General features: G+C 37.2%; 1 non-coding gene across 1 annotated transcript; it reads left to right on the forward strand.

Annotated features, from left to right (window-relative positions):
• Nucleotides 1–374: 374 nt before the first annotated feature.
• LOC142534562 (small nucleolar RNA R71) lies at nt 375–482 on the forward strand. Its single transcript, XR_012817090.1, has one exon. It is a non-coding gene; the product is annotated as a small nucleolar RNA R71 (small nucleolar RNA).
• The last annotated feature ends 7,514 nt before the right edge of the window (nt 483–7,996 follow it).

The following is a 7,996-nucleotide window of genomic DNA, read 5'->3' on the forward strand; positions in this document are numbered from 1 at the left end:
TGCTCCCTCAGGCACATAGAATGGGTTGCCATCTTGGCAATCCTGCACATCATGCTCACACCCAACACTTATCACAGAAAATTTCTTTGCAGACGCATAGCCGCCCACTCATGCTCATCCCATCAATCTTTCTATTCAAAGCCTCTACTTGCTGAAACCGCCGACAAATCATTAACTTGATAACATCCAGCCCCTCGTCCTCTGCCTATCAGTTTTGAGGATGATATGCTACCTAGCAGCCATATCCTCCAATAACTCATATCTTCCTCCGCCGTCTTTCTCAGTAAGTTACCACAGGCAGCAGCAATCTATCATATTATCGCTAGGAGTAAGTCAGACCGTAGTAGAAAGTTTGAACAACTAACCCAAGAGGCAGCTCATGGTGTGGACATCTCCTCAACAAGTCCTTGTAGCGCTCCCATGCCTCGTAAAAGTGACTCTTGCTCATATTGAGCAAAAGTAGTAATGTCGGCTCTGAGCTTCATAGTCTTCGACGGAGGAAAGTACTTGATCAGGAACGCCTTTGCCATATCTTCCCATGTAGTAATAGACCCTAAGGCAAACAGTTTAACCCACACTAGCTTTATCTCTCAAGTGAAATGGAAATAAACGCAAACAAAACAGCGTCATCAGACACGCCATTAAACTTAAAGTATCACAAATTTCAAGAAAGTCACTATATGAGATTAGGGTCGTCAAGTGCACTTCCCCCAAATTGGACGTGTTCTGAATCATCTGAATGATAGCTGGCTTGAATCTCAAACTGATTAGCTCGGATGACTGGTCTTACGATGCTTGGACGTGCTCCATCAAGAGACGGCTGTGCATAATCCAACATCGGTATACCGCCTTGGCTCCTCTTTGTATTATCGCCTTCCTATCTTTCCCTTCGCTCTTTGCTGCTGTAGTCGACGTCTAGCTGTGCGTTCGATCTCTGGGGTCAAAAGGCTCAGCTTAAACTCGAGTGATCTTCGCATGCACCACAAGAAAAATCTGCAACACAATGAGAGTATCAAATAACAATAAAATAAATAATACTAAAGAATTTAACTGAAAAATAAAAATTGTGAATCAACAGTCCCCCGGCAGCGGCGCCAAAAACTTGATCGAGCCAAACTTGCACAGTGAATAATCCAAAATTTATTTTATAATGAAAGCTCGATTTAAATACGCAAGTGCACGATAGTCAAGTTCTAATAAACATAAGTGAATACTGAGTATCGTTCCACAAGGACTGCGTTACACTATTTTATTTTCAATTAAAATGTCTTTAGCAACGATAAATTGAGTTGATGATTAAACTAATGTAAAGTAAACAATTAAAATAATTAAAATTCAAAGAAAACGTGTTCAAGAACGCAATGATTATTTGGATTAAATCAAATGAGAAATGAATTTGTTGGGAAGTTATCAGTTCACCTACCGCTCGTGTTAACTAATTACACTCGACTTTTACTCATGCGTTCGACGGAATTCCATAGACTAATTAATATACTCTGTCGAGCTATATTAATACTAATCAAAAACATGCAGTACTCAACTGTCCTCAAATATTAACAGTTCAGAGATTGCATACAGTCTATGGAAATCCACTAGCTTCATTCGGGTGAACTATCACTATCGACACGTACCCAATTCCGTATATCTACTAAAATTGTAAATCCGTGGTTTATACTATTTGATCGTATTGTTAACTATTCTATCGAACTCATCAACAACATGAAATAATCAAAGGAAGTTAGCTAGGCTTCGATTGAAACACGAAAGAACAATAGCATAAACAAATCACTAATAAAAACGTTGAGAAATAATGTTCACACACCGGTACGGGGTAGGATCCCCTCAAATCCCAACAAATCTAGAGTTTAGCTACTGAAAATTCATGATAAAAACCAACAATCAATGTAAGAAATAAAATACTGAATAATGAAAATACTAAAGATGACGATGGATGACGGCCACGACGCGTGGAAATCTCGAGGTCTTCGAAATCTCCTTTGCTCCTAGCTCCACTCCAAGAAAAATTAATGAAAAGTCTGATAAAGTGTGTCAAAAAAAACGGCTGATCTCGTGTGTTAGGTTATAGTGTAGATAGAGTCCCTAGAAATTTGGAAACAAATCTTTCTCAATCTCGCTTCTCGCTAGGGCGGTATATTTTGACCGCCCTAGCGAGAGGTCCTCGAATAAGCTTCCTCGAGCTTGTCCCAGGTTTCGCTGGGGCGGTCACTTTTGACCGCCCTAGCGAGACACTTGCGCAAAATAATCCTCGGCCAGACCACAATGCTCGCTGGGGCGGTCAAAGCGAGACCTCTTCGATATTATGCCAAAGTTTCTCCCACTTTTTGGTTCAATTCCTACAAAATAACCACAGAATACACGAGATTAGTCAAATGCTCAATAATGCTAAAAAATTGCAAAATTCAACTAAAACAAACTAATATGATGCATGAACGCGACTCAAAACAACACTAAAAACACGTAAAAACGAGTCCTATCACACACACACATTTTTCCTTCACTTCACTTTCGTTTCAAATCAATTTTTTTAGAGCAAAACATAGGTTTTTAAAATCAAGAGCAGCTGCCCATCTCCTCTGTATTTTTCCAACATTTTCGTCCATTTTGTAGCAAGAAAATCATGCCACGTTCGTCCCGGATCACCACTCGCATCCTTCCCCGCTTCGGTATCGTCGTTCGGTAATTGTAAATACCAAAGGGCATGTATATTCTTTCGTTTATGCATCGATCTCGTTAAGTACATGTTCTTATGTTTATTACGTGTAAAAATTCACGTATGTTATACAAATTTTGAGCAAAAATTGGTTGGATTGATTTTGAAATGATTTTTAATCTGAAAACTCATAATTTGCTGTCATTTTTAAATACTGCGAGTTTCGGTCGATTTTGTGGAAAAGCTTTCAACTTATAAAATATAGTAATTTTGATATCATCGATTTGACAGTAACCGTAATTTTGGACAAGAAACGAGTTTAGTTTATTATCGTTTTCGTTGAACTGCTCAAACTGTATTTTTTGAAAATGCGTTCTGACGTGTTTATTGAAGTTAATATGTTGTCGGACTTCGTTGGGAACCTTGGGTGATCGCTGTTGTTGTTAATGTATTGTGGTATAATGTTGGGATGATTTTTGGTGCTTCGTTTCGTGTCGATAGTCACTTGGTTACACTAGAACTCGTAGGAAGCATTTTGGTGTCAAAATTTTATTGATTGGTATTGTGGTTTGAGGCGTCTTGGGAGTTTGAAACATTCCATAGCATCCTAAGATGGATCCCCAGGTGTTGGTTCGCGGTCCGCACGATCGAGTTAGGAGGATTAAGCCACAATTGTAGTGAATTCTATTGGTACCATTTTTCATAGTCTACACGGACCCGCAGACGGACCCTGACACGGGGTCCGTGCCCTTGTTTCTTATGTGGTGTGAAATTTCAGTGTCTACACGGACCCTGAGCCTGAACCTTACACGGGGTCCTTGCCTTTGTTAATTTCGTAGGTTAAGTTTGCAGAGTCTACACGGACCCAGGCCCGGATGTGTACCCGGTCCTGGTCCTCCATGTTTGGGAAAATATTGGGATTTGTTTTGGTGTTTGATGTCATGGTTTAGTACGATGATTAAACGAGGTCGAGTCCCGAGAGATTTATAACGTCAAAAGAAATTTATCATTTTTGGGGGTGAGCATGATCAATACGTCTAAGTTATGAAAGATAAGTGCTTGAACTCATAATAGTAGTGCAGCCGTGGCCCCAAGCGAGATCCAACGAATCCAACAACGCCATGTAAGTATGTTCGACGTGCAAACGAAAATATTTTATGTTTTTTGAGGTATGCTAAATGTCTTGTGACCAATTACAACAGGTTTGGAAGTCGATGAACGTGGCCGATGACCTTTACACCCTGGTGAAGCATGATCGAGTTTAGATCAGGATTGGAAATCGGTAAAGCATGACCACAGACCAATCCACGTGGTAAAGCATTAACGGGATCTCATGTATGTGGTAGTGGATTGTCCCTGCCAGCCCAGTACTGTGGTTTAGTCTGATCAAACACATTTATGTATAGGTCACTTGCTTTGAAACATATCACTTAGCAAAATGATAAGTTATGTATGTTCAAGTATGTATGATGCAAGAATGTTAAAAAAAGTTTTATAATGGTGGCACGTCTATGTTTATGTTAGTACGTTCAAGTTTATGTAGTACGTTCTACTTTTAAGTTGCATGTGGTTTTATTACATATTACATTTTATCTCCAGTTATACAGGTTGAGGTCTTTAGACTCACTAGATTTTATCGATGCAGGTGAGGTGGAGTTACGAGGAGACGAGGGATGGGGACCAATGATCTGGCTCTGTCTGAGCAGGAGGCTAACCCTAAAGACCGCCGATGTTATTTACGGACTTGAGGCTTGTTTCAAATTCGATGATTTCATGATATTGTTTACGCTGTTTTAGCAATTTCCTTTGCAAATTTTGGTTGTTGTTGTTTATTGCAATTTGAATAATTACGATTTATTTTAAAAAAAATTTATTTTTCCGCAAATTTTAAAATAATTTAAAAGTACGGTACATTACATATCAAGTCGTGATCAACAATAAATCTTTAAACCATGTGATACCATATCGTATATTCATGTTCATTTTTGTACTTGAGCCTCATTAGTTGACTTGTAATACTGTGGTTGACTTAAGACCACCCATGATGTCAACAAGCTCATATATCATATCAAAAAATCAGTTATTTTTCTTTTCTTTCATGTTCATGTTCATGAAATAGCACTCATTTTCAATATTCATGACTTTCTTTCATATTTAATAAATAACAATGGAATATGGTGCTATGTTTTCATTAGTAAATATACTAACAATGTACATATAGCAATAATCAATGGAAAACATTTGAAATTCGTAATATTACTAATGTATTACTTCAAGAACATGCCAACTTACAGTCTAAGTGTACGAATACTGGTTTGAGGCGATGTTTTTTTTCTTATGCTGTCAAATATGTCAATAGTTCAGTTACTATGTCTTACTAGGTGAAATTTACTCCTCTACATGTATAACTACCAAGAAAGATGAAAACTTACACCCTTAGGAAGTTCTTGTGATGGAGAACTAAATTCTAACTTCAAAATGATGAAGGAAAAGAAGAAAGGAGCTTTTGGAGGAAGGCTTCTTGGTTTCTTTCGAGTGTTTTGCTGAGTTGAGGTTGAAGGAATGGTAAAGAAGCTTAAAGATTTCGAAACTTATCTTTTCACATATAATCCGGCGCTCAGGCGGTAACATATTACCGCTCGAGTGCGGAACTTTCTGCCAAAATACTGAACTTTTGGTGCACCGGCGCTCGGGCGGTAAGATCTTACCGCTCGGGAGCCACCCATTCTGCCTCTGCGCATAGTTTCATCAAAGATCGCTCCAGAAACGGCTCTTCCTTTCATAATCAGAAAAAGTGGTAAACATGAACGTTTTAGCCCTATGTCTTGTCTTGCATCTCCAATTAGTTTCATGTCATTTAGAGGTCAGAATAAAATGTTATGCTTAATTGACCTAAATGTGTCATTGTAGGAATGACAATACACATGACAAAATTCGGGCGCTTTTGGCTTGTCTCTTCCACAATGACTTGGACAAAACCCAAAATATGAAGTTTTAACCTTATACCTTAGATTTCTACTAGTTGTGGCCTAACAAATTCTGTGGGGACCCGGATGCTAATTCCAATTTTAATCATTCTTAGGAATTTATTCAATCAATTATAATAAATAGGGTCTAATTTTTTTTTTTCAAATACAATGCGGAAACGTAAGATAAATCAATTGAAATACACATTATACATAAAGTACAAATCTTGGTATTTCCCACAATACTTCAACTAGGTTCGATCTAATATATTATCAAGTGATTGATTCCTAGTTTACTTTTGAACCCGGATCTCCACGCTATCTAGTCCAGCTTCTTTTCTCCTCTTGACCCTGATTCTCTTCCACCTGTTGCCATGCACACATACAAACAAGACAACAGCCGGATAACTCCGGTGAGAATTACATTCAAGTATAAATCATGTATACATGCGATCATATAAACCATATAAAAGCATATAACCGACATTCATAACCTATATCAAAATTCAGAAACATAAATCAAATATTCAGAGCATGCATCATAATTCGAAACATGTCTCCATATCAATAACCAATCATATTCTAATCATGTACCATAATCAGGAACATAAATCCATATCGATCTATGAATAAAAAGCAACATTAGTCATTAAATCACAATCGGTGACTTTCAGACTTAGACTAGACTCGATCCTAGTTTAGGGATCCCGGTTTCCAGATGTGGTGTTCCTATATCGAATTCCGTAATAGAAGAAATTCCGATTCTATTTACTCGATATAACCAAATGTGGTGTTCCTATATCGAATTCCGTAATAGAAGAAATTCCGATTCTATTTACTCGATATAACCAAATGTGGTGTTCCTATATCAAATTCCGTAATAGAAGAAATTCCGATTCTATTTACTCGATATAACCAAATGTAGTGTTCCTATATCGAATTCCGTAATAGAATAAATTCCGATTTTATTTACTCGATATAACCAAATGTGGTGTTCCTATATCGAATTCCGTAATAGAAGAAATTCCGATTCTATTTACCTCGATATAACCAAACATTCGGTGTCTTGAACTAACCGTCACAGACTTTGGCATTTTCACCAATATCCTATCTTGTGACATCGTGCAATGTGCCCGTGGCGATCCCGCCACTATCAGGTACTTCTGTCACAAGATCACTCGTCTAATACCTGCTGTCTATATCAATAGCACAAGCATATCAAGTCAAATCATTGCAAAATATCAATGCAATAAATAAATATGTGATTTAGGGAAACTCGAGTCAAACCTCACTCGAGTTGTGCAATCCTAACTCAACATTAATTTATACCTTTATCTTCTCGCTCTGTCGAAGACGAAGTCCTGAATTCAACTCTGTCCATTCTCAATCTGGTAATAACATACCGAACAGACACAATATCAATATGTAACTCAATTCAGAACCTGTTCTGATTCATACTCAAATCAACATACTATCTGATCAATGTCAATCGAGCATACAGTACAACAATACTGTAGAACCCGTAAATCAGTAGACGTATAAGCCATGCATATTCTAGATTTTTAAAATTTAATTGACTTCATTGCATGATTATTTTAAATCCATTTATTTGAAGTTAATTATTCATTATTTCAATTCAGTAGTTTGATTTTAGCATTTCAGTTATTTCAGTGAGGCCGGACCGGAGTTGGAGTTTTGAGATAGAATTTAAGATTCGAGAAATAGATTTCCAGAAGTTAATTTAACTAGCAACCAAGTTCATTTAAGTTATAGAAAGGGAGGTTTGAGGGATTTAATTTAATTATTTGAGGTTATTAAGACATGAAACTCATTTAAGTTATTTAATTAAGGGGTTAGCTTACTAAAATTATTTAAAGGATTAGTAAGGTTTTTCAAGGATTATTAGTTGACTAGATAATCAACATTTACCTTTATTTTATCATGCATTTTTCGGGCCACCCTTAGTGCTAGAAGATTCATTTTCCAACTCATCAACTTTGACCAATTCTTTGCATGTAATAGTAGGTAATTCTAGGATTTTTGGGAGCACAATTTAATTAATTAATGGACATATCATAGACTAGAAAATAAGCAAAATTTTTGGCCACTACCTCCTAGAAGCATCCACCAACTCATTTGATATCAAACCATAATTCAAATTCAAAAATGAGAAGACTTGGTCTTGATTCTTTCCTTATATCTTGCACCCACTTCTCTCACCCTCCTAACCATCATTCCCCCCTCCCTTAGTCACGAAATTCAGAGTGTTTTTGAGAGAGGAAAACCGTGGGAATTCAGTAGGAAGAAAGGGAAGAAAAATCGAGAGCAAGAAAGGTAAACAAGAGAAGCGCTCACACCT

This window comes from Primulina tabacum, unplaced genomic scaffold (assembly GCF_025594145.1).
Source record: "Primulina tabacum isolate GXHZ01 unplaced genomic scaffold, ASM2559414v2 Contig592, whole genome shotgun sequence".
In the NCBI taxonomy this organism is placed as follows: domain Eukaryota; kingdom Viridiplantae; phylum Streptophyta; class Magnoliopsida; order Lamiales; family Gesneriaceae; genus Primulina; species Primulina tabacum.